Source organism: Cyprinodon tularosa, unplaced genomic scaffold (assembly GCF_016077235.1).
Source record: "Cyprinodon tularosa strain WSP-4 unplaced genomic scaffold, ASM1607723v1 ctg197, whole genome shotgun sequence".
In the NCBI taxonomy this organism is placed as follows: domain Eukaryota; kingdom Metazoa; phylum Chordata; class Actinopteri; order Cyprinodontiformes; family Cyprinodontidae; genus Cyprinodon; species Cyprinodon tularosa.
In genome coordinates, this window is record NW_024038720.1 from 3,557,497 (window position 1) to 3,584,974 (window position 27,478).

General features: G+C 35.6%; 1 protein-coding gene across 3 annotated transcripts in view; it reads left to right on the forward strand.

The window, feature by feature from the left end:
- Positions 1-27,478, forward strand: part of gpc6a (glypican 6a) — a 201,082-nt gene that overhangs the window by 19,712 nt on the left and 153,892 nt on the right. The gene's annotated exons all lie outside the window — the stretch shown is intronic.

The window sequence follows — 27,478 nt, forward strand, 5'->3', positions numbered from 1 at the left end:
GGCCCCCACCATAGCTGGCCACCTGGTTTATATTAAACTTTGCATTTAATTGACATGTTTAATTATCATTCCCATATTTGAGAAAAAAAGCACTGAACAATAGTTCAGGTACAGTGAACCCTTGCTACAACCAGTTCACTTTTCACAGTCTCGCTGCTTCATGGATTTGTTAAACTTTATTGTCAAACATAATCGATGGTGGCATGTCGGTTTATAAGGATCTTTTGGCCCAGAAGAAAAAAGAGCAACAACAACTACCGATAACTATGTATTTCTCTCCAAAAAACACACCTGCACCACAGGCTTTATAAGAAAAAAATGCCACAGAGCAGAGTCAGGATGCAGCGTCTCCATCAGAATAGCAGTGAAATACTGTACTGTACTGTACACGTGAGTCACTATTTGTTCTACTGTACTTTGTATTTTTTCTCATAATCATTTTTCATTTTCTCCCGTTCCAATTTGTCAAGGTGGGGCGGTGCTGATCCCTGAAATATTAACCCTTCAGTTAATATTGATGATTAAAATTATTACTTATTTATTCAAACTATATTATTTTTACAGTACAGTACAGTAGTTATTTGTAAAAAAAAAAAAAAAAAAAAAAACAACAACAAAAAAAACAGCAACAACAACAAACGTAGAAATTCTAGGAACCACTAGTAAACCTGCAGATTGAGAGCGAAGTGATCTGTTAGGGACATAAGGAACAATCAGATCTCTGATATCAGATGGAGATTGGCCATTTAAGGCTTTATATGTGAGAAGTTCTATTCTGGATTTAACAGGAAGTCAATGAAGAGAAGCTAGGATATAAGAGATATGATCTCTTTTTTAAATTTTAATCAGAACTCTGGCTGCAGCATTTTGGATCAGCTGAAGGCTTTCAACTACAGTTTGTGGACTTCCTGATAGTAAAAAATTACAATAGTCCAGCCTTGAAATAACAAATGCATGGACTTGTTTCTCAGCATCACCCCTGGACAGGATATTTCTAATGTTTACAATAGTCCACAGATGAAAGAAGGAAATTGTAGAAACCTCTTTGGTATGGGACTTAAATGACAGGTCCTGTTTAAAAAATAACATCAAGATTTTTTTAGTTTATTATCTGAAATCTGTTTAACCCTGTCCAAATGAATTGACTGATTAATCAGCTTCTTTTTTATAGACTCTGCTCCAAAGACTATAACTTCTGTTTTGTCTCCATTCAGGAGCAGAAAGTTAAGTCATCCAGGTTTTTATGTCTTCGAAACATGTCTGTAATCTATGTAACGGGTTAGCTTAATCTGGATTTATAGATATAGATAAAGTATCATCAGCATAACAATGGGAATTAATCCCATGCTGTCTAATAACTGAACCGACGCATTTCTGCACAAGCAAAGCTGGAAAATCACAGCAGTTTGTCAGAGTTCAGCATGCAGTACCGGACCATTCCAGGTTATTTTCTCCCCTGCCGCTGCTACCATTATTATGTGGTCATGCAGAATGTTTACCGCTGCACACCAGGTAAGCCACGTCACCAAACAAGATGCTGATGCATGGCTGATACTGCTTAGCCCTTCTAATAGATAACAGTGCATTGATGCATTTTAAACATCTACCACCTGCTAATTTTGATTTAGTCTCATATTGTTTCTTTGACAAAAACTCAAACCTATGAAAAGTCATGTTTTATTCATCAAATATCCATGTTTAGCTCGTCAGTTTTCCTTTTTGTCATGAAAAAAAGGTCAACAAAATAATTTTGTCATCATTATTGTTGACGAGAACAACACTGATGTTGAGCCAACATCATTTAATATTTCGGTAACATGGAGAAGAAATTGCTACTTGCGACATTGCCATTATTTTTTGTTTGACCTATGGATATTAAACCGCACAGCAAGAGGGATTTGTACATCAGTATACTGCTATTAGAGAAAGCGTATGCATTTAAAACCTGAAAAACCTGCAACTCTTAAAGATACTTAAACAGTGTTTGGTTTGTGAATTTTTTTAAATTATGCTTATTACATCCATGTTTTAGCATTTTATTCACTCTTTAAGTTATTATTGAAGTAGTTATTTTTTTTACATATTAGATTATCAATTTACAATTGCACTATGATAGTTATTAAAATCAGACAGAGAAATACCCTTAGTACTTTGTGTATGCTAGTTTACATGGCAGATAACACACAAGTCGGTCTTTCATTTTGACCACAGACAAACCAGAAACCTGATTTGTCGAATAATAAAAAAAATAAAGTCCTCTGAGAAGGTTTAAAAGCATAGTAGATTCCAAATCTATATCAAAGATGGATCTTTTAATCTTGTTTTAATTTTAAAAGTTGAAGTTCTCTCATGTTTTTGTTCTATATTCCTCATAGGTGAGACCATTTGTTTTAATAGAAACATTTTTGTCTAGATCAGGGGTCACCAAAATGACAATATCTAAAAGCAAATTAGAAATGAAATAAACAATAGAAATATGTTTATTATCTATGAAGTTTAGGTGAATGCTGACCCCCATCCTATACTGACTTTGAATTATATATTATAGCGATCAAGTGGATTTATAGGGATGAAGTGGATTTATAATTATCTTTTTAGATCAATGTGCTACAGTTTGTTCACACTCCTTAAGAATTACCTGCATTTAGAATAGAAGCTATCCAATCGTATCCCTAATAAACGAAGTGTTTTTCTGTATGTTTTATACAGCTGATGTTATTTAGCTTTGTCTTTTGCGCACTTGTTGAAAGCTATTTTGGGATGAATTACATTTTAATATTTCTTGTTTGTTTTAAGAATTATTTTCTGATCCAATACAAAAATTGATTTTGAACAATTCCATTGTATATAAAAATAAAAAGTTAGTTTTCTTTTTCTTTTGTTTTCTATTTTAATAAAAAAAAAAAAAACTATACAATAATAAAATAATTATTAACTGTAATCATATTGTAAATAGTAATCGACACAAATCTGATGAAGACATCTTATCATATATTCTCAAATAGAAGTGAAAACTATTATTATTCAGTTTATATTATATGTTCAGCTTTTAAAGTTTGTATAATTTTCTGACCACAAGAAATGAGAGAGCACACTATTTCCTCAGGAAGCATAGTTCCTTCAAATTTGCATGAAGATGCTACATATCTTCTATATGTAATTTGTTGAGAGTGTGGTCTCTCTTGCTATCTTATGCTGTGGTAACAGCGTCAGATAAAATGACTTCAAAAAGCTCAAAAGCTGATAAAGAACACTGTCTTTCTGCTAAAAACATCTCTAGAAATTCTGGAAGTAATTTCATATAGAAGAAGAAAATTATGGAAAACAATGAGAACCCACTTCAGAAGGTTTTTGAACAACAACAGAGTGTCTTTGGCCAGAAGTTTCTCGAGATCAGGTGCAGGACAGACCACTACAGGATATATTTCCTGCCTACAGGTATTTACACCCACAATAACTGTTAAAGAAACAAAAAAAAAAAAAAACCCATATATTTTCAACATTTAATTTCCCTTTGAGATTAAGTATTTTTAATTGAATTATTGATCCTTTTTTTTAACTGTAACCTTGGAGTAAATTAGATTAAAAATAGTTCAGTTTAAGGTTGTTTCCATTACATGGTTTCAAAGAACGTACTTATTTCTCTTTTGATGTTTTGTGTAAAAATGTAGTTTGCTTCTTTATGTTGTTATTACCAAACTGACCTAAAAAATCCTCACCTAACTAATATTTATTTTTTTCAATCAATTTGACTAAAAGTTGTTACAAGTCATTGTTGCGAACTTGGTGTTAAGGGATCTAATAAATTAAGAAAAGAAAAGTAGGAAATACCTTATCAGCCAATCATGTAAAACTCAAATTGCACATACTCATGAATATATTGTCTGTTAATTAATGAACACAACTTGTTTTTACTTTGTAATAGGAGTACTAAAACCTCCTGCAACTTCATGTCACAACATTGATTAATAACAACTCTTATTATAATTTGAGAGCTAACTAGGCCATGTAGTAATAATATGTTAATTATGTAATTATCTGTTCTTTTTTGCCAGAGTTGAACCTCACATAGATAAATCAGGGCTGTCAGGTTCTGGTCTGGAGCAGGTGTGTTCCTGCTCCAACACACCTGAATCAAATGAACCAAATCAATTACCTTCTCAACATGCCATAAAGTCCTGCAGAGACCTGTTAATGATCCATTCATTTGATTCAGGCGTGTTGAAGCAGGAAATAAGCTACAAGTTAATGACATCAAACCCACAATGACCAGACTTTGGCTTTCCTCAGACTGAAAGAAGGTAAAGTAGTATAGTATAATGACCATTTTTAACAGTCAAAATAATTGCCCCCCTTGAAGAGGTTTATGTCTCCCCAGATTTTTTACATTCATACAGTATTCCTTTGTTTTTCATTTAATGCAAAAATTTGTAATTATTTAGATTAATATTGTATGTATTAAGATATTAAAAACATATGCAACTCAATCAGGCTTGCTGTAAAACCTTTTAACAAACTAAACCTACTAACTTGTTTTGCAACTCTTATTGCAGTAACTGTCAACAAGTATTTGCGATATTCATCCCTTTCTTTGGAAACTGTTTTAATCCAGCCACTTAAAATGGTTTTTAGACATTAAGGGATGCAAAGACAGTACGTTCATGTGTTTTAAGCCCAAACATTGCCCATTGCCTGTCCAAACTGTTTTTGATTTTTAAGCCATTCTGTAGCAGACCTTCCAATTTAATTTAGATCACTGTTCTGCCACATGCTTTTTGAAGTGTGCTCAAGCTTATGATCAAAACCTGATGTTATTGTTGTTAAGAACTTTCTGACAGACAGTTGTAGTCTGCGTTTAATTTTCTATAGCAAGTCTTCTAGGCCTTGATACAGCATATTAGCCCTAAATCAGTGCAGGATTTTTTTTTAAGGTTACATTTCTTTCCTTGGAAGTAATATAAAGCTCCCTCCAAAATTGTTCACCTTTGTCTCATTAACCAACAGGTTATGTTTTTACCCGTTTAATTATATCACGATTTTTGTTTTCAAAACTGGTGTGTTGTGTTAAATTTGGTCAGCTGCGATTTTAACCTTGAAATTCTACAATGATCCCATTTTTACCCTATGTATTCCTTCCTGTCAAATCATAAAACAATGACCTTGACCAAGAAAGGTGAGGCCTGCAGTGCTTTGGATGTTGTCCTGCTTTTTTTGTTATCTCTAGGATAAGTAGCTGATGTGTTCTTGGGCTAAGTTGGATTGGGCAGCCACTCCTGGGAAGGTTCACAACTCTTCCATGTTTCTTTGTGAGGTCTGGATAGTAGCTCTCTGTGTTTCACTGAAAGCCCAAAACTATACAGTAGCAGCCATTCAAAATGGCCCTTTCAAGTCAAAACCAGCGGAACGGCAGCCGAATTGCAGCAAAATCCCCTATAACTCCCAGCCACTGGCCTTCACCTGGGTGTGCATATTTTTTTACTCTGACTCCACCTTTTCTTTGGATCTTAATGTCCACAAATCATGATAGAACAAATATTTTAGTAAAAAGGTTGATGTGTAAAAGGGCATTGTAGGAGACCAGCCATGGAACAGCCAAGGGCCCATCACGGAAAGTTGGGAAATTTTGAATGGCTACTACTCTAAATATGTCTTCCTAAATCTGTTTTTAATTCAGATATGTTAATTATTTTTCATGCTTTTTTTGAGATATTTCAGCCTACTCTGTGCGGAGTAATAAGTTTGATTTAGGCTGTTAGGCAGTAATCAGTCTTGGGCAAAGCTATTTTCATTTACCTGGGTTACATTTGTCTGGCATCCAGTTTGTCTTATGATTTGAAACATTTAACGGTGATATTTCAGCTTAAGGTGGAATTCTCTAACACGGATAATACATTATTGTAGGGCTGTATTTTTGCTTTTCTCTCTACTGTCATTGCAGAAGAAAAAGGCTGAATTATTCATCATAGTGTTTACTATTTACCATTATTCGATTCATACATTCTATTGAATTAAAGGTTTTTTAACTGCAAAACAGCTCTAATTTGTCTAATTTAACATTTGACCCTTTTGAGAAATGAGGCGAGCTTCTGCTTCAGAGCAGAGCTTTATATTTGACACATGAGTCAAGATTCATAACAAGTTTTTACTATTTGACAAATATACATGTGGGTGTGCGTGTGTATTCAGTCCAGAGACAGATTTTCATTTAAACCAACTGCATTTATTGAACAGAACCTAGCTTGTGCTGATTTGCTATTGTGCAAAACAGAATCAATTTCAGCCTTAGTCATTGTATAGCAGGGATTGTTTGGAAAAAGTATATGACAAAAAGTGAGGGGAGAGAAAAAACATTTTTCTTTTTAGTGTTTTATTGTTATATTGTGATGGCATAAATAATACAGTAACAATTTAATTAGAGACAAAATAAACAAACTGTTAATTTGATCTCTTTTTTTTGGTGTTCTCTTTAGCTGTCAATTGAAACTCTTATGAGCAGGAGACAAATAAAAAAAAGTAATAATCGCATAATAATGCCTACTCTGCTGTCAAATTGAAAGCATGCCTATTGGGCTAAAAGGGATCAGAGCTGACATGAGATTGACAAAAACACCATGAAATAATGAGCTTGAAGCACATTCTGATTGCTTTCCGTACATTAAGGCTGAAATGTCTGCTCAGCACCTCTTTGCAAACCTTATAGTTCTTTAATTTCTGCAAAACAATTTTTCCAACTCTGAAAGTTGTTTGAAAGTTTGAAACTCTTTGAGTCTTATCCAACCAAGGCAACATATGGTGGGAGCAATTGTGGGAATTATCTGTGTCATCGTGTTTGGACATTTTCAATTTGGGTCTCATGCCTCAGTGGAAATAGTTGAAAGAGGGTGATTTGGGTGATGGAGGGAGATCCAGATGGTAGGGCAGCAGTAAGATCAATCGAGCTTGATGCCTTTTTCCCCCCATTTCAACATGTAGACAGATGTGATTTAACATAGTGAACTGGGTTTACTTCCAGCTTGTGGATTTCTGTTGACAAGTAATAACACCTTTGACGGGATACGAAAACTTGCTTATAGACACTCATAGCAGCATGTTTTAATGTGTTGATTCATAGCAGCAACAATGATCTCATCAATATGCCTCCTGGGTTTAATAGGCTGTAAAGGAGAAACATTTTATGGATTACACTTAATTTACAGACAAATGCATAACAACTGACTGCATGCTCGGTCCTAGAGAAGCTCTTTTTAATGTTGCTCCTCAAGTAAAATATGTTTCTGCACTGTTATGTTCTGGACTATGACTTTAATAACTTATATATATAACTTATTTCCATCAGTTGATTTATATTAACTCAGTTTAAATGTGTTTTAACAAATCACTAGCATATAGTACCATTGTTATTAGCCCTTCCTAAAACAGCTCATGATTTAAGAAATATATCTTTAAATTGGTAGCACGACAAAAGATTAAATTCACACCTTGACAAATCTACATCCGCATTGATTGTACATTTTCTCAAATTTAGCGGTCACTTTTACGTCTGAAAGAAATCCTTCATGCTATTGTCTTTTCATATATGCTTAAAAAAAAGTTTTGTTACAGAATCTTTTAGTTTAAATGCATTTTCTCGTCAAGGATGTGAACAAGGCTGTAACTTAGCAGTTATGTTGGGGGATTATTGATCTACTTGATCATTTATTTAGGTAAATACTTTGAACTTTTCTTCTACCCGTTAGTTAATTAATACAGTTTTTATCCAAATAACCAAACATTTTATATTTTTAGAATGTATTTTACAACATACCGGAATTAGTCAATTACAATTCAGTTGATTTAAATTAAATAAAATTCATTTTAATTATAAAGGGCCAATTGACAACACGTCATCTCAAGGCACTTTACAGAGATAATTCAACCAGATCATACAGTCAGATTGGTTAAATGTTTCTATGTAAGAAAAACCAGCTGATTGCATTATGTCATTGATTCGAGAGCAATCCCTCACACATAATTTCCAGGTGTGTGTTTATAAGGTGCATCATAATTTGGTTGGGTAAAATGGTTGTTTGCTAAAATAACACCTGATTTAAAAAACACAGCCATCAGTAGTTAGATGAGAGCAGGCTAAAACCCTGCCTGCCATTTTCAGAAATTGTGCTAAAATTAAAATGTATATGGCACTGTAAATAATTGATTCTGCAAATATGTTCCTTTATTTATGAACCTGTTCTTATTTACCACATCTTTCTAATCCACCAGTTTTCTTAGGAAGAAATTACGTTTATTTTTCTGTCACACATAATATTTTACAACATTGTTTGCCACATTAGAGAATCTAATGCTCAGGGTTAACCAGTTAAAAATCAGTGGGGTACGAATAAAGAAAATGAACAACCATTAAAGGTCCGGAGACATTTTTAATTATAATCTTTTACTTTAAACAAATCTAACATTGAAGTAAAATGAGGTGTTTATGCATCTGTGTTATACATTGACTTTTTAAATAAAAAAAGTATAAAAGAAATCTAATATAAAATCTAAAGTGTTTTTTTAAGTAGAGAACAACAATCGCTCAGTTTGGTATATAGACAATTACCTGATTCACATATTTTATGAACTGAACTGACGTTTTGTTATTTATTTTTTTATTTTATTTTTAATGGCTTAAGAAGAGCAGTGGGCTTTATGCTGCCCTGCAAGGCTTTAAACCTGGGTTTGAACGGAGACAAAGCCATTCTAAAGCACATATCAAGGTGCTCATATTGAGCCCGGATCCATAATTATTTTTGATTATGTTCATGCTGGAGAATCCTGCTTCACAGCAGTAGGTTGAGCAAAACATTCTTAAAATGTGCAGGGTCATCTTTGAGCACACCATTTCACTTTTCTGTTACCAGTTCACCGCAGTTCTTCCAGCAGTCCACACACTTTCTTTCACTTTTTCTCATCTTCTTCTCCTTCTTTCCCATCACCCTGCTTGCCAGAGGTTTGCCTGCTGTGTCTAAAAGTAGCTAGCAGCAGCAGCCCTGATAGACACAGCTCATTGGCTAATTTGTATCACGTGTAGCCTGGTCGCAGAAGCTCTGGAGGGCTTTTCCGTACAAACAGGAGACGCGGTGCAAGTGAAATTAGACACTGTCGTCGGACAACATGCGGTAATTTTTAAATGCTTTCAATCAGGTTGGGTCCAGATCAGCCAGCAGGTGGGTCTGGATGTGGACCGTAGTCCGCTAATCTGTGACCTCTGCTCTAATGCAATCTGTACTATGAAATATTTTTCTGGAGGGAAATTTTTTTTTCTTATATAAATATAACTTAGAGCATCTTCCTGGATCTTTATTGGGCTAATTTCTTTTAAATTTGAATGGAACTATGACTATAAACTTGTGCAATTAATTTAGTTTACATAATATAACATGTTACAGGTTTTATCTCCAAAATTTAAAAGGTTGAGTAATTACACCTGAATGATTAATATGTTTTAATTTTAAAGAGCCTACAGTTGTTTTTAATTTAGGATCAGCACAATGAAAGAGAAGTGGGAAGCTTCCTGTTGTATTTTTGTGTTGTAATCTATGAGGTGCCCCCAGGGACATAAATCAGAATTAACTTGCATATACACATATTAAATTACACTCTTCCATATAATATACTGAAAACCTCACACAAACACTAGTAAAAAGCTCTCATATAAACTAGTGAAAACATTTACCTCTTATATAATCTACTCAATAGCTCTCATACAAAGTAGTGAGAACTGTTCATATAAACTGGTGAAAAGCTTTACCTTTCATACACACTACTAGAAAGCTTTCATATACACTATTAAAAAGCTCTCATATACACTACTAGAACGCTCTCATATACACTACTAGAATGCTCTCATATACACTATTAGAAAGCTCTCATATACACTATTAGAAAGCTCTCATATACACTACTAGAAAGCTCTCATATACACTATTAGAACGCTTTCATATACACTATTAGAAAGCTCTCATATACACTACTAGAAAGCTCTCATATACACTATTAGAACGCTCTCATATACACTACTAGAAAGCTCTCATATACACTATTAGAACGCTCTCACATACACTACTAGAAAGCTCTCATATACACTATTAGAACGCTCTCATATACACTACTAGAAGGCTCTCATATATACACTACTAGAACGCTCTCATACACGCTACTAGAAAGCTCTCAAACACACTACTGGAAAGTTTTCATACACACTATTAGAAAGCTAAAATATATGGTCCCCCTCCTTTAATTTAGGCAAACATTGCTCAAATATCACAGAATCCAGATGGTTTGTTGTTGATGAAGAGAGGAATAAACACAGTTTAAGATTTGCAGCTAAATTAATTTGTTTCCATATTATGGAACTGCTATCAGGCACTTCCCATCATCTTATATCAGTAATAAAAAATTATAAATACAAATTTGGTATTTGGTGACTTGACTTTTATTTCTGTCAGGCTGAAGTGAAAAAACTTGGAAAGAGACTGATTCTCTTGGCGTTTAAAATAACAACACAAAACAGCATAAGAAAACCGCATTTATTTTTTTTATTTTACAATTTTGTAAACAACAGCGGCTGATTAAACTAAATGTCTCAACCTTGTATAATTTTACGACTTTTTATTTAACCAAGAAATGATCCGAAAGGCCTGGGAAATGATCAGATTCGCTTATGTGGCTGCAATGCGCGGCGCGCTCCCGACACAGGTGGAACAGATTTTCACATGGGAACAGAATTTCGCACAACACCGGAAAAGGATCTCTGTTGAAGCAAAAACATAAAAAATAAAGTTGAGTAATGCCCATGCTTCTGTGAGTTGTTTAGCGGATAGCTGAGCATGAATCAATAATTTTATTTGATACAATTTCGGCCGAAGATAGCACAAAATGTACGGAGCTAGCCAGAATGACCTCCGTTTAAAACAACTTCCGGTGTAATGAGGGTCCTTCCTGTTTCACTGAAACACCTTCCGTTTCAACTGAAATCCGCTAATAGCTTTTCAGTAGTGTGTATGAGAGCTTTCTAGCAGCGTGTATGAGAGCGTTCTAGTAGTGTGTATGAGAGCTTTCTAATAGCGTGTATGAGAGCGTTCTAGTAGTGTATATGAGAGCTTTCTAGTAGCATGTATGAGAGCTTTCTAGTAGCGTGTATGAGAGCGTTCTAGTAGTGTATATGAGAGCTTTCTGGTAGCATGTATGAGAGCTTTCTAGTAGCGTGTATGAGAGCGTTCTAGTAGTGTTTATGAGAGCGTTCTAATAGTGTATATGAGAGCTTTCTAATAGTGTATATGAGAGCGTTCTAATAGTGTATATGAGAGATTTCTAATAGTGTATATGAGAGCGTTCTAATAGTGTATATGAGAGCGTTCTGATAGTGTATATGAGAGCGTTCTAATAGTGTATATGAGAGCTTTCTAATAGTGTATATGAGAGCGTTCTAATAGTGTATATGAGAGCGTTCTAATAGTTTATATGAGAGCGTTCTAATAGTGTATATGAGAGCGTTCTAATAGTGTATATAAGAGCTTTCTAATAGTGTATATGAGAGCGTTCTAATAGTGTATATGAGAGCATTCTAATAGTGTATATGAGAGCGTTCTAATAGTGTATATGAGAGCTTTCTAATAGTGTATATGAGAGCTTTCTAATAGTGTATATGAGAGCTTTCTAATAGTGTATATGAGAGCGTTCTAATAGTGTATATGAGAGCGTTCTAATAGTGTATATGAGAGCTTTCTAATAGTGTATATGAGAGCGTTCTAATAGTGTATATGAGAGCGTTCTAATAGTGTATATGAGAGCGTTCTAATAGTGTATATGAGAGCTTTCTAATAGTGTATATGAGAGCGTTCTAATAGTGTATATGAGAGCGTTCTAATAGTGTATATGAGAGCGTTCTAATAGTGTATATGAGAGCTTTCTAATAGTGTATATGAGAGCTTTCTAATAGTGTATATGAGAGCGTTCTAATAGTGTATATGAGAGCGTTCTAGTAGTGTATATGAGAGCGTTCTAGTAGTGTATATGAGAGCTTTTTAATAGTGTATATGAAAGCTTTCTAGTAGTGTGTATGAAAGCTAAAGCTTTTCACCAGTTTAAATGAACAGTTCTCACTACTTTGTATGAGAGCTTTTGAGTAGAATATATAAGAGGTAAATGTTTTCACTAGTTTATGTGAGAGCTTTTTACTAGTGTTTGTGTGAGGTTTTCAGTATATTATATGGAAGAGTGTGATTTAATATGTGTATATGCAAGTTAATTCTGATTTATGTCCCTGGGGGCACCTCATAGTAATCTCCCACTTTGTTGAACAACATCTTTCATGTCTACATGTAGCCTACAGCTGAACTGGATGACCTGCTAAAGCAATAAGACACAATGTGATGGTTTAAAGGACTTTCAGTGTGTTTAGTTATGATTTAGTAATTTTCTTTCCACTGAAGAACTAGATATTTTCACATCATGATACAAATCCAACTTGAGGTTCACAGAGGGGGAATTATATATACCTTCTATCTTTGTCAGGCCATTTAACTTTAACTGGAGCTCAGATGAAATTCACTGTGGTCTCTGTCCCTCATTATGATCCCCAAGATGCAAGAGTAAACCTTTTCAGAACCTCACTTCACATCTTGTTGAATGAATATAAGGGATTAGTTGGGGCTTACAATTAGGTCCTACTGAGTCAGCATCCAAGTTTTACTGCTTATTTCATTCTGCGTTATGCTGTCAGCTTCTATCCCTGTGCACCATGCACAGCAGTCTCACTCTCCCGTTGACTCTGCAGCTGCTCTTGCCCTGTTTGAGGCACTCAGTGTAATTTTGCAGGTAAAGAATGAGAAAGGTTGACACTGGACTAAACAGTCGCTATGGACTTCTCATGAATGGACACATTCTTTCCACCTTTGATTGTGCAAGTACTTTCTCACAATATCCTTTTTTCTCCTGTTCTCATCTTTTGACTTAAAATTTCATCTTAGGAGGAGCAAGCAGTGACAGGTCTGTCCATGTATCTGGGTACAAGTGTAGCTCAGATTGAGCCAAAACGGTCTGCAAGTATACTGGTATGCACAATCAGAATATAAGGCTACAACTGTTGATAACTTTACTAAATTAATATAATCAATAAGTAACTGGATAGAAAATGGTTCCTGAAAGAATTTCTTTTGTTTGTTTTTTGGACAGAGTATATTGTGAGAAGAGAATGTTTTTATTTGGTCACAAAGTAACAGCGAGAAGCCAGCAATGAGGAACTGCACAGGAGGAGTATGTAATGTATACATTATACGGGGGGGGTTTGTATACATTATATACACCTCTACACTGCCACTTGGGCAGGGGGTCCTCTTCCCGGCAGGGAAGAGGGACGTCTGGGCCTCCCTACTGAAGCTGCTACCCACACGACCCAAAAGCAGAAGAAGATGGATGGGGCAGAACAAAGAATGGGCCTATCAGCTAACAGGGAGCAGGTGTGGATAAACGTAGCTAGAAGGTAGATAGGGGAAAAGAGAATCGTACAAGAGGGCAACAGAAAGTAATTAAGAATGCAACACAGCTTCAAAATAACACAACAAAACAAAACAGTATGACATAAATAACTGAAAAAAGTGAAAATATAGAAAAAGATCAACAGGATGTTCATAAAACCTTTCTGAAAATCCCAATGATTATTGTACTCTTATTTTGACTGGAGCAGACTTTTAGGGGGGTTATAACCCCCCACAAATTATCATTGTGGTGCTCATCACTTGATCATTTATTCCCTAGAAAAAGGTTAGAAAAACATTTTTCCCCCTTTTTTTTAAACAGTACATAGTATTCATGAGCTCTTCATCATTCAGCGACATTTAATTTATTTGTGGGTATGACTGAGCTTCTTTTTTGCCCTCTAATCTAGGTAATGTCAATCCAATGAAAGGAGCCTTGAACGAATTTCATCCCAAAACAAAGAGAGGACAGTGAAGGCGCAGATGTGGGAGACAGCTTAAGCTCTGCCCGAGTCAATAGATCTCAAAGATAGAGGTGTCAACCTTTTAAAAGGAACATGCAGCTCAAGCAGACTTTTGGCAATTACTGCTCAGTGTGCTGAACTTGTCTCAAACCATTTAGTATAAAGAGAGGGCAGGGAAGGAAAAAAAATGACCTGCTCTGTCACAGGCTATCATTTTCAGAAAACTTTAACCTTAGTCATGTAGTTGAGCTCAGTTTTTTCCTGTATGGTCATCATTTTCTTTATAAATAGCATATTCTTTTGTACTTAAAAGTAGCTGTTATACTGTATATCCTTCAATTTATCAAACTGACATTGTGTGGGGGGGTTTCTTTTATTAATTTCTTGAATTACAGGAACTGCTAGATTACTGAGTATGGTATGAATATACATATCTGTCTTGCAAAATGAAAAATGACATGGTCCCATAGAAGGCTTACTGGACCATCTGTCTTTAGGTTCTTTGATCCCTGTTGTGGTGTTTAGTAAAAATGCAAAGAGTGCAATGGTGTTTATGAGCTGTAGGCAGGTGGATGGTTTGCAGATCTGAATTCTGTGGCTTCTTTCCCTAATCCAAAAATATGCATATTAGATAAATTGGACTCTTGGTATTTACCTTAGGTATTAGTGTGTGTGTGTGTGTGTGTGTGTGTTTGTGTGTGTGTGTGTGTGTGTATGCACATCTTTGTTTGTTCTGTGTGACTTTGTGAAAGGCTGGCCACCTGTCCAGGTTGTATGCCACCTCTCACTAAGTGATTACTGATAGCAGTTTATAGCAGCCCTGGGATAGCAGTCCCGCTTGGATAAATAGGTGTAGACAATGAATGGATGGAGATTGTTTATTGGTTTCCAATAATTTTTGTTTGTTTGTTGATTCACTTCAGGTGGATCTATTGGCCATACAAGCTGTTCATAACAGCATGTGTACCCTGGGCATGACAATACTGTGTAAGGTTGTGTGGAGGTTTAATAGAGGACCCGAAATGCTTGGACCTAAATGAGACAGAAGCCAAGGTGGTTTGATTTAATCACCAAAGGTGGAAACTGAAGCAAAAATTCAAACATAAAAAAAATTCAGAAGACCCAAAACCAGAAGACGTCAGGGAAAACACACATGAGAAGCAAAGAAACAACACAGAACCAGCAAACAGTAACTTAAGAGGAGTTTAAATAGAAGACTGAACAAAGACTGGGCTAATAAGCTGAGAAGGAGCAGATGTGAATGGAAGCATGTAGAAGTCGGCAAGGGGAAGGAGACTGACACAAGGGGGCTACAGAGGGTACATAAGAAATACATAAGAGCTCAAATACAACCAAAAACAACAAGAATAACACAAAATGGAATGACATCAATTAAAACTAAAAAAAAAAACTTAAACAGAACCGAAACCATGACATACTGTAGTTCATAAAGGTAATAATTTCATCTCAACTTTAATGAAGGGCTGACTCAAGACCTGTCTCTTTTTAAATGAATTTGTCCTCAAATTACAATACTTAAAATCAAACAAAAGTAAACAGTTATTTTCATGTTAAACATGCTGTATTCTTAGAATAAAACATTGATATGTGCATGACAAATGATATTAACCTCCTCACACCCCCAAGATTTTGTAATGGTACACATTGAGCAATCCTTAAGTGCAACCATTATTCACTGAACTTGAAGCCTGAAATGTATGAACTGCACCAAGCTGCTGCTTGTTCTCATGTACTGTAGTCTCATCTTTCGATGTGTTGGAAATTTTTAGAACTGTATGCCAAGTATTTTGCCATGTTTATAAGACTTATTGATTTGGATCTATTGCATGTTAGTATTTTGGGGCCTGGTACATTTGGTTACCTAGTAATTAATATTCTTGTTTGTTTTAAGTAACCCTGTGCTATTTGAGTCAAAGAAGATGCCATGATGGCAGCACCAGTGAAAAGCACAGAAAGAATAAAAAATATAGTTTAAGTAGTTATATACTTTATGATTACTATTAAAAATAATTCAAATTCACCATTATATAAAGAATGAAGAAATATATTTCCAGGATTTTGCTTGATTTTCATAGATACACAAATCTACATTTAAATTTATTTTGTGGTCTGCCCTGTTTTTATTTATTGCTTTTCAGAATTTGTCAGCTATTAAAAATATGATTTTTAGCTGAAAGCATGAGTATTGCATATACTAACCAGTAGCTTTAGATGTCCAGAACTGATTTGTATAGAATCAAAATGCTGAATTACTTCCTATATGTAAACAAGTTCTCCCAAGTTCTGCTAATGACCTGCATTTTTGAGTCAGATGTCTTGAAACAACACAAACATCTTAAAGATATAGGATGGACAACATGCAGGAATGGAATTGAAGAACCGTATTCTAGATTCTGCTTCTTGTGGTTCACATTTTCATAAATTCATGCTTTTTTGTGTGTTTACTTGTTGTTGTTTTTTGCTGCTTCTGGTAAGCTCATGAAATTTAAAAGGCTACTAAAATTATTCACCTGAAATTAAATGTATCACTAAGAATAACTAAGGAGTAAAATGACCTGATCTGTGTTGTGTACCAACTTGGATGAATGGGCAGATGGATGGTTAATTCAGTGCTTATTTTTTTTGCTCATGAACTAAGCAAGATTTATTCAATTCTTTTTCTAATAGCATTTTTATCATATTGAAAGCATGTTTATTCAAAGAGCAAGAGACAAAAGGATGGATGTTAAGTGTTTTTGTGACATTTTGCTGTCCATAGAAAGTATTTTTACTCCTTGATCTGTGATCGAGTGATTGTTTAAATTTCAGAAGTGACAAACATTGCTAAGCTAGGTATTTAGAACATTATCAAACTATTTATTTATCTGTAGCTAGCTATGATTTGTTTCACATTTTTTTTGGTGTGCGAACTCTACTATCTAATGGCCTAATAGGTTCCCTGTTTTTTCTGTTCGCTGGAAAGTAATCCTCCAGTAGAAAATCAGAGTGAGATAGATATATAGTTGTTGACTTTAAACTAAACTGAAATATGATTATCATAGGGAAGATGGGACTAGTAAACCTCTACTGAAGAATTGAAAGGTCAAGAACATACATCTGTTTCAAATATGTGGCCTTATCTGAAAGCGTTGAGTTGTTGTACTTGGCTGTAGAGCTTTGCGGAACACATTTGTACATTAGTTCCTTCGAAAAAACAATATTCCAGCGGCTTTTCTAAATGAGACCAGTGCAGGAAGGTGGTGGTCGATCAAAGATAATACATATAATTATTTCAAGATATTTAATGCCCCCACTGTGCAGAGCTTTTGTCTGTTGTGTGAAAACCTCAGTAACCTCAGCATTTCAGCATATAATTCAACATGAAAATAAAGCAGGAAGGTTTTACCCAGGCTGTGCTTGTATTATGGGGTCTATAGGCATTTTCATCTTTCTGTTTAGTTGTGTATGTGTTTGGGGGGGGGGGACTACTATCTTGTTGAAAGAGTCACATAGTTTACCCCCCCACCCCCAGAAAGAACTTCTTTGATGTTGTGACCATACTTGTAATATGACATAGAAAATAAAAAATCCTTTTTTTTGCGAAATCCACAATCTGCAGTATTGAAATAGTTTTATCACATCTAATAAGTGCTTCAAATTTTTTTTGTCAGTGTGGATGAGGACAGTGTTTTTTTTTTTTTTTTTTCTGTTTTACTCTAGATCTGCTAACTTGTTTTGGCATGGAGCTCTGGTGAGACTGTCCTTACTTTATAAATGCTGGCAAGAGTGGTTAAGAGTTGTACCAGATGGGAAAGCCCATATGTGGTTTGCCCTTTTGCCAGGTAGACTAATGAATGCTTTTGGGAGCTATTCTGGCAGCAGACCCTCCATGGGCATAGAACTCCCTCATTTCCCTCAGCTGCTATGAAACATTATGGGGCTTTCACATCTTCCTGTAACATATGTTTATAGTAATAGAGACGAAATTAAAATAATAATAATAAAAAAAACTCCTCCGCACTTTAAATGACTTTTTATAAGATGGGACTGCTATTGTAGAATTCAATATATTTATAATAATGACCAAGTCTAGCAGAAGAAATTGGATTTCATTTTAACCTTGGGTATTTTTCAAACCTTTTGCATTGAATGATACTTATTATTCTGTTTCTTTGTGCCTTCTAAAAGTGTTACAACTGAAGTGTGTTGTCCTTAAGGAGAATAATGCATCCAAACAGCTTTTCAGGTAATAGAAAAGGTGTTTGGAGCTCATGCTTTGTGAAAACTGCTGAGAAAACTTCAAGGGACTGCCTGTGTCTGACCTTCAATGTCTGGATATGGCTCATAATACCTGTCTGCTGCAAGTAAAGTAATTTAAGTAAATGAACTCTATGATATTTAATGTCATAACTGAAACAAGATCATCAGTAAAAATTAAAGTAGAAGGCCAATGAAACGTGCACAATTTAGTGGTGCTTCAAACAGGCTTATCACAGTAAAATATCAGTTAGAATGAATAAGTGTGAGACCCCATGACTGTCTACATCTATGAGGCTGCTTTGATTGACCGGCGACCTGTTCAAAGAACACCTTGCCTACCACCCACCAACTACTGGGAGTTTCCCTGATATACTGGCGACCTAGTTTATCTGGGAAAAAGAACATCAGTCACAACATCAGTCTAGATAATTATGAACACGTTTTCCATCATTTTTGTATTTATCTAAAGAGACTAAGATGAATTTTGAAGAATATTTCAATATTGCAAATTTAATGCTGTTGTTTTCTTTAACTTTGTTAATATGTACAATACTGTAGTTCTGATACACATACATGATACATGTATATATGACCGACACTGACCTAAAAAAAAAAAAATAAGACTCAAACATTGTGTTGCTATAACCAAAATAATGATGCCAAAGATGGAGTCAAGAGTTAAATATTAAGAGAATTGGAGATTTATTTTGTTTACAGCGACTACTGGACAGTTATTATTAGTTATTATTTGGGACCACAATGGCGTCAAATGTAGGAGTTTTCCCGGAAATCGAAGGGTTGACGTTCATGCTCCTGCTGCGGCTTTCAGTGTCATTGTGTCCTTGGGCAAGACACTTCCACATTGCCTACTGATGGTGGTCAAAGGCCAGGTGGTGCCAGTGTACGGCAACCTCGCTTGTGTCAGAGAGCCCCAGGGCAGTTGTGACTACGATGTAGCTCACTACCATCAGTATGTGAGTGTGTGTGTGAATGGCTGAATGACTGAATGTAGTGTAGAGCGCTTTGAGCAAGTCTCCTGACTTCAAAAAATGTGCTGTATAAATGCAGGCCATTTACCAATCATTAACAAACAAAAGCAAAAGCAAAAACACAACAACAAAAGAACAAACAAAATCAGTGATGTCACACTGGGACATCGCTCTTGTCTGACAAAAGGTAGACCCTGTTTTGGTATGCATTCATGATTTTCTGCTGGTATCTGTAATGAAATGGAGATGTGTAGCACTGTGGCCTAAAAAGAAGTCTAAATCTAGAGGACAGATTTGGACAAGAAAACAATTCAGCTTCTGACGAGAAGAGAGGCACAGTTGCAAAGTAAAATATATTAGCTTTGGGGGAAATGCAAAATCATAAGGAAAACATTTCAGTTTTGCCCTGCTTGGAATTGCACAGCATGCATGTAACAGGCTGAGCACAATTGGACATAAACAATCAATACAGCATTTCAATAAACAGAATACCTTTCCTATAATCAGAGTGCAAAGGGACAGAAAAAAGATACAGTTGTCTGTCCTTAAGTAAAAAAAAAAAAACAGTACAAGGAGGGAAAGAGCAGGAAAATACAGCTTATTACTCTCCCCTCTTTTGAACCCCCCCCACCACCACCACAAAATTCAAAGATCAGAACAAGACAAGACAAGACTAAGACAATTTCTGAACAGTAAACACATGAACAGCAACACCTACACTCTCTGATAATCACCTCTCACTGCCTCACAAAGTAGTCTACCTATTTAAACATCCCATGACCTTTATTGCTGCATTTTCATCTTATTTAAATGTAATTCCTATTATATTTTTCATAAAATAAAATCCTCCATCTGCTCTAGTAGGAACATGCTCTGCTTATAACGAAGTCAGGCTTTCCCGTGCAGTTGTGCCATACTTTTGTTATTTTAAATAAAACATTTTTTTTCGTGATTTGACCCAGTCAAATGCATGATATTGTTATTATCTTTGGGGAACTGTGACAGAAATTACAACATTCTGAACAGATGGGGATCTGCTCACCCTGCGTAGAAGAAGCTCTCTATGTAATGCAGTTAGTGCAACTGGTGTCACCCACACTTAAGTGTTATGGAATCGAATAGTCCAAGCCTTGCTGTATATTATTGTTGAATAATATGTGAGTTCTAAAGTACGTACCCTAGGTCCACAACAGTTTTGTTAATGCTTGTTATTAGTATTATTTTTGGCAATAGATAGTTGGCAATGATATAGTAGTATCTATGAATAGCTCAAAATGTGCATATGTCAGCTGAGCAATATCAGGCACGGGTTTAGAAGCTTAATCAATTCACATAGACTTCATCTTCTTAGTGGATGAAAGCATGCTGTTTTAGCATCTACCATTGTAAAGAATTCAGTCATCATCTCATTCTCATCTCCTCGTCATCCCCATTGATTCCATTTCCCCCCTGATTTTTCTCCTCAGTTAAGGCATCAGGCTCAAACAATTGGGGCAGTAGCTAAAATACTTGTTATTGGATTCTGTTCATCCTCTGTTGAAATAACCCCACTAAACGATATTATGAAAGCCATACGTTTTTTTGTCGCTTTCGGTATCCATTTTAGTGTGTATACTCGCCATGTGGGTTAGCCAATGTTCCGGAATCACGTCACACTTATGGGTTTTGTATGGGCAAAAAAACAGAACCAGAGAATGTGTTTTTCTTTTAAAATTATGATTTATTTTTCAACATTCGTATCTGTATATCTGAAGACTTTAATATTGACGGTAATTAACGAGAAGCAAGTACTTTCAATAAAAAATGGTACTAATGTCCGTATCATTATATTATGTTAAAAATCACACTCTTCACCCCTAAATATAGCCAGCTCTATTTGTAAGGTAATCAGTTCTCTTGTTTGTAAAATACATAGCCCAAATATAATCATCTTAAAGTAACAATTGCAACATTCAATATCACATAAAAAAATTTCCTCCAGGGGAGGAAATGTACAATCAACATGGGGCTTGCATGCTGATTGTGCACTTGTCAAAGAAACATATTTTTTACATGTTTTATTTCAAACCATCAACCAGTCTACTTTATATGCAACAACATCTACAGGGACTTTTTATATGTTTACATTTCTTTTCAATCATCCTTTGGAGTTTGTGTAGTTTATCAGAGGGAGTTAAATGCATCTGTCCAAGAAAATATAGTAACTAACAAAACAATTTAATGCATCTGCAACAAATACAATATTTAGATTTTTCTTTGAAAGTTATACATTTAACCTATGTTACATTACACTGGAAAAAAATCCCCCCAAAAATTCCTTTCATCCTAAATGATCTGAAAGCTGTAATTGCATACATTTAAATCTCTGAACAGCTCATTTGGAAAGCTGAGCAACACTACATAAGGCGTCTGTGTTCACTTCAGCTGCAAGACATGAATGCAGCATTACCAACTTGGAACAGGATGAACATAATGCAGATTTTTAGCGTTGCAATTTCACAATGTTTACATAACTATTTGCCTATCCACTGGATGAACCTTTGAATAAGCAATTTATCATGGACGTGTGCAGGCCAGAGTGAGGTGACCTTTAAGGCAGTGATTATGCCAGTAGTATGTCATGTGTCATATTTATAACAGAAGTTGTTCATGTTGTTTGTGAGTCAACATAAACTGTTTTTTCTTCTCCCAAACAAAAACACAAATTTATTTATTTTTTAATTATAATCTTTACACTTTTTTTAAATGCTATTGTTTAGGTGTTATTGTTAAGTTTGCATGTTAAAGGAATAGTACACCCAAAACATGATTAGCCTTCATTTTCTACTCACCCCAATGCTGAACAACACTCTGGAGTACTTTTTTGATATCTCAAATGCATCTGGAGATCTGGGAGGCTTCTTGCTGTCTGCTGACATTCAAATAATCGAGGTCCCCAACGCCCGAGGCAGAAAGGTCCATAAAAGTCCACAAAAAACGTGTCAATATTCCTCCATACTGCTCGTCCAATGTAATCCAAGTGTCCTGAGTGGGTAGCGTCCATAATTTACTCGAAACAAAGTCATTTAGAATGTTTTAGAGCCTAAACAGTAGTGTATAGGATTTACTAAAAGCGTGCGCTTTTAGCTTTTACTGTTGTAAACCTTACTCATTCAAAACTTTCCAAAACTTTTATTTTGGGCTGAGATCAGGGCATAAAAATATTGAGATTGTTGTTCTAAGGGCCATTGTCCTGTGAAAAAAAACTCTGTATTCAACCTTTTTATAATGGTCTGTCAGATACTTCATTATTTCCACATCATAATGCTTCTCGTGAAGTCATCTATTTATAAGAAGCACGCATTCCTGCAGCTGCAAGATCCCATAAAACATGATGCTGCCACCTGCTAATTGATGGAATAGTGTACTAATGCTGACCCCCCCTTCTATCTACAAGCTCTTCTATAGTAGACTCATCAGACAGCAGGATTTATACATTTTTGAGCTTGATTTGCACATTTTACACCTAAATGCATCTACTGTATCTTTCGGGTATAGAACCTGTCACTTTCCTGAACAGTTTGATGGATGGACATTCCCATGCTGTTTATTCTTGCATGTAATTGTTTGAGCAGATGAACCAAGTTCCTTAAGGAATGTGAAACTCTAAGGATTTACCTTTGTGTATGTTCAACATTATCACCCTTTATTTCAGATTTATGAAAAAAATTCTATATCTCGACTTAAAAAATACTTAAATTTTGTTTACTTGAACTCAGTTTTATCAATTTAGTGTTGTCTTTTAAATAGTTAAAGTTTGTGCTAAAGTGATTCTGTGGCCATGTAGATTGTAGTATGTTTTCTATTCCAAATATTGTGTAAAATAAAGAGGAAAGTAACTTTTTATTGAACGACAACTTATCTGGTGTACATTTCTTGGACTCATCAAAACCAAACCCCACAGTACACTTTGGTTTATATGTACAGGCCCAATTCCAAGTATATGTCATCTCAAGGACTTTATAGATTATTAAATCAAATCACACAGATCAATTAAACATTTCCCTTTTAAGGAAACCAAGCTTATTGCACTGAATCATTTAGTTTGCAGAATTCCCTCTTTGTCTAGCATGCAGCGATAACACATTCATTTGTAGCTCTCTCACAGAAATCATGCATGCAAGCCCAGTAGACAGGTAAGATCTCTAGAGCCACGCTAAGTGTGAGAGGGCCCTATGCCACAGCTGACTTTAAAAATAAAAATGCAGAGACACTGATCCATAAATGATTTCTGTATTAGAAAAAAAAAAAGGTAAAATATACCCATGGGTGACTTTTCATCTGGGGAGCAATAATTTATGTGGACATTTCTGCAGGCAAATATGTAGACAAAAAAAAAAAAATCACATCTTAAACTAGTAACAGTCAAAATAAAGCTCAGACCTTGTAATGCCTTGAGGGAATATGGAAACCCCATAATCCAGGCAGCAAAAATAGTAATCGTTCAAATAATTTTTCAAAGGTAAACTGGTATTGCAGGAACAGAAACTGGAATCAGTGGGTTAGTAGCCAAATGCAACTCAGTGGATTTGAAGGTGCACTGAATGAAATCCACTAACAGTTTGGATGATTTGAATCGCTGAATGACTTATCCAAATCTTGATGGTATAAGACAGAGCTAAGGCTAGTGGGGGAGTCTTAGTCTGTGTGAGCGTCATGCATAGTGAAGCAATCCACAAGTTTCCAACATGGTTGGATGGAACAGGTATCTGAAATCCAGGCAAGAGAATCAGAAACAGGAGATACACTAATGGACGCAGATTTGTCTGTTTTGTCTGTATAAAGTTCCGTGAGACAGCATGTGTTATGAATTCGTGATTTATAAATAAACTGAACTAAATTGAATGGAATTTGGCATTTTACACAGATATTTTTGACACAACAAAACAGTTTGATTGATTTTCACACAGAGATGCTCAGAATATTGTGTGTGATAGAAAAAATATTTATTGGCATCAAATTAACTACATTGTCAATTAGCAAGAAATCCCTAAAAGCCTGAAAGATGCACAAAGAAGAAAATGTCTGAAAATCAGCTTTTTTTTTTTTTTTTTTTTACATTTTATGGAGTTTCGCTAGAAGGCTTTAGCATCACTCTGGAGAAAACTGTTTATGTTGAACTGTTGAATGTACACCTCATTAATGCAGCTTGGTGCCTCTCTTAGGTCTGATTATGGATTAGGTACATTAGTGAGTGCCAGCACGTATATTCTTCTGCTTTCCTGTTTCATTATCTATAGATAGCTCCTTCATCTATGACTTACTGTACAAGAATGCAAAGCACCTTAGTGCATGCCACTTAAAGCAGCAGTTTGCAGTAGGAGGATTTCTGAAAGATGTCCCAGCATTAGTATCCTCCACACCAATTCCCCACTGGAACAGTGGCACTCTTTTTATCTTCCTTTTCATTTGTGAATAGATGGCTGTGGGAAAACTCATATCTTTCATGTGTCTTCTGGCCAGAGTTCTTTTATTTAATCCTTAATGATGCCCGAGATTCTCAGTTGTGCAGAGAATCTGCAGTATATAGCTATATGTTCATAATTTAAAAACTAGCAACATTTTTCAAGGAATCTGGTTAAGAGCTGTTTACTGTGTTGATAGAAATAAAAAATTTTAATAATTTTTTTTAAATAATTACTTTTTTATATTTAAGGAAATCTGTCAGTAGCCAGACTGATATGTGTAGAACTGCCTTGAGTTTTATGTTATTAATCCGGGATGGCTGCCGTTCAGTCTGTCCATGAAAAGGAGGGACTCTTAGTACAATATTTCGAGCTGATTGGGTGAAGTGCCACCTAGTACCCGCCTTCCATAATATGCTTTCTGCCAATCGTAGCAGCTATTTGTGACTTTCTTCTGCAGCTTCTTGAGTGATTTCACATCTTGCAGAGTAAGCTGATAAATCAATCTTTCTCGAAAACCTGTCGGAAGAAAAGCACAGACCTCTTTCAGAAAGTGCTTCTTCTCTTTGCTCCCTTTTTACACGAGAAATTGTCGCTGTCTTAGCTAAAACCAAATCAACTGCGGTATCGACAGTCCTAAGTAAGCATAAGTTACTTGACATACGTTAAGTGTAAATTACTCATAAATCATGGTGTCCAGCTTATCCAAAAACTATGAGTAACATGTTTATAACTGATGTGAAACTTATCAAGAACTTATTTCCAGTGAATATCAATGTATTTGACGTGTTCCAGACGACCACTGAACGTGTTTCCAACGTACATCTACTGTATAATGGCACATTGGCAGCATTTTGGTATGAAAGGGGGTTCACAGGAGGAAACCGTTATTTCTCCTCCAGACTTCATCGTCATCATAGTGTGAGTGAGAAGGTCAGTTTGATGGATCCTTCTTGCATTCACGCCCACAACTAAAAAACTTTGTAGCAGACATGCTAGGTTTGCAATTGCAAACCTTCTTTCTTTCTTTTTTCTTTTTCCTTTTATTCATTCTTTTTTTGGGAGCTGCCGGTAAACAGCCGCTATGTTAATACCGCAATAAAATAAATCTTTTTATGCAGACCTGGCGCCTCCGGGCGCATCGTGTCTGGGGGGAGGAGCTTTAACTGATGCACAAGCATCATTTCATGGGCATTACACTGCCATGTGTTATGTATAAGTTAGCCTGTCGTTGGACATAAGTTCTGGACTCGTTATGAATATGCTATGTAAACGCCCAAAATTGAAAAATTACATAGAAAGTTCAGCGTTGGCCAGCATTTTAGGACATTCTGGTACGTCGGGCATATGCTGTCTAAATCGGCAAGGTGTGACAGAGCCCTAAAGGGGCTCATAATTTAGACAGAATTTGTCACTTTTTCTTTGGGGAAGTAAGTAAAATGGTTGGTAACACTAACTTTTAGCATTAGTTGTCCTGGTAATCAGCCGACAAACAGTACAGAATGAGAGCAAGCACTAAATAACTTATTTTCAAAGATTATCTGAACATTATTAGGTAACTGAGCTGAGCTCTGCCATGCTGGGAACACACAACCTTGTGGTGCTGCAACTTGCTGGTCGAAGCTGTAGGCCATCTTCCTTTCATTCTTTTAAAGAAAATGCTCCAGATTATCTCTCCTGTCAAGCGTGCCAATGAAGAACAGACCACCTCCATTGTTGGATAACAGGGAGAACCTTGGATAATCTGAGAAACATTCCTTCTTTCTGAAAGCTGTCTGAACCATAATGTACCAAATTGATTTGGCCAAGCAAAACAACCTACTACCTGCTTGAATTGCTGAAGCTGTAGCCATGAGCTTCTGCAGCCAGCCTTCCCACTCTATGCAGATCGAGTGAACCAGAAGCTCTTCCCAACTCACCACTGCCAAAAGCCAAGGATGAGAGAAGAATTGCATGAGTCTTCCCTTGCCTTTTTTAACCGCAGGGCGCAGCAGAACCTCACTTGTCCACTTCCTTGCTGCGCTGACCACAGCCTGCATCACCCCTTTGCACTGCAAACAAACCAGTTGCCGGGCTGCAACCCCAAGGCCTATGCAAGACTGCAGCCGAAAGTAACACAGCCATCTTCAGAGGGAACTGACAACAACTACTGTAGCTGCTAGTTGCTGGAACAGGATTACTCCTCTGGAGTTAACAGCTTGATTATATAGACATTTTTGTGTTATGGTTTATGATGACTAATTACCAATTGCCATTGTAAAATTAAGTTAATCATTTAATTCTTACTTTTATATGCACCGTTTTCTTCTTTTCCATCTATTTTTTATTGCAGCTGATGTCTCAAGTGAATTTCTCCATGGTGAGATCAATAAAGTCCTCTCTTATCCTATCTCTTCTCTTATCTAATAGATAATCCAAGTTGTCATTTATAAGAAAAAAAAGGCTAGTAGCTGTTAATCATAATAATTGGGAATATATTTTTGTTTCTGTGTTAATTTTGTTTAGAAAGATGAAATATCAATTATGATTTCAATTTTAATCATTGATAATAATAATAATTAGAAAGAAATAAGTCTATTTGCATAGAAAATGTAATAAAGATAAGGTTGTGTTAATCAGCACCAAATCAACAATGCGACTGATCTTTATGTATACAACTCTCAGCTTTTTATCATTTGGTGAATCTTTGCGCTATAAAGGATCTGCACTGTTTTTCCCTTCAAATACTGCTTACAACTATCAGATAAACTTCTTGTGGCAATTAACAGCTAAAAAGTCAAATATTTAACTCCAGTGATAATGTTTTT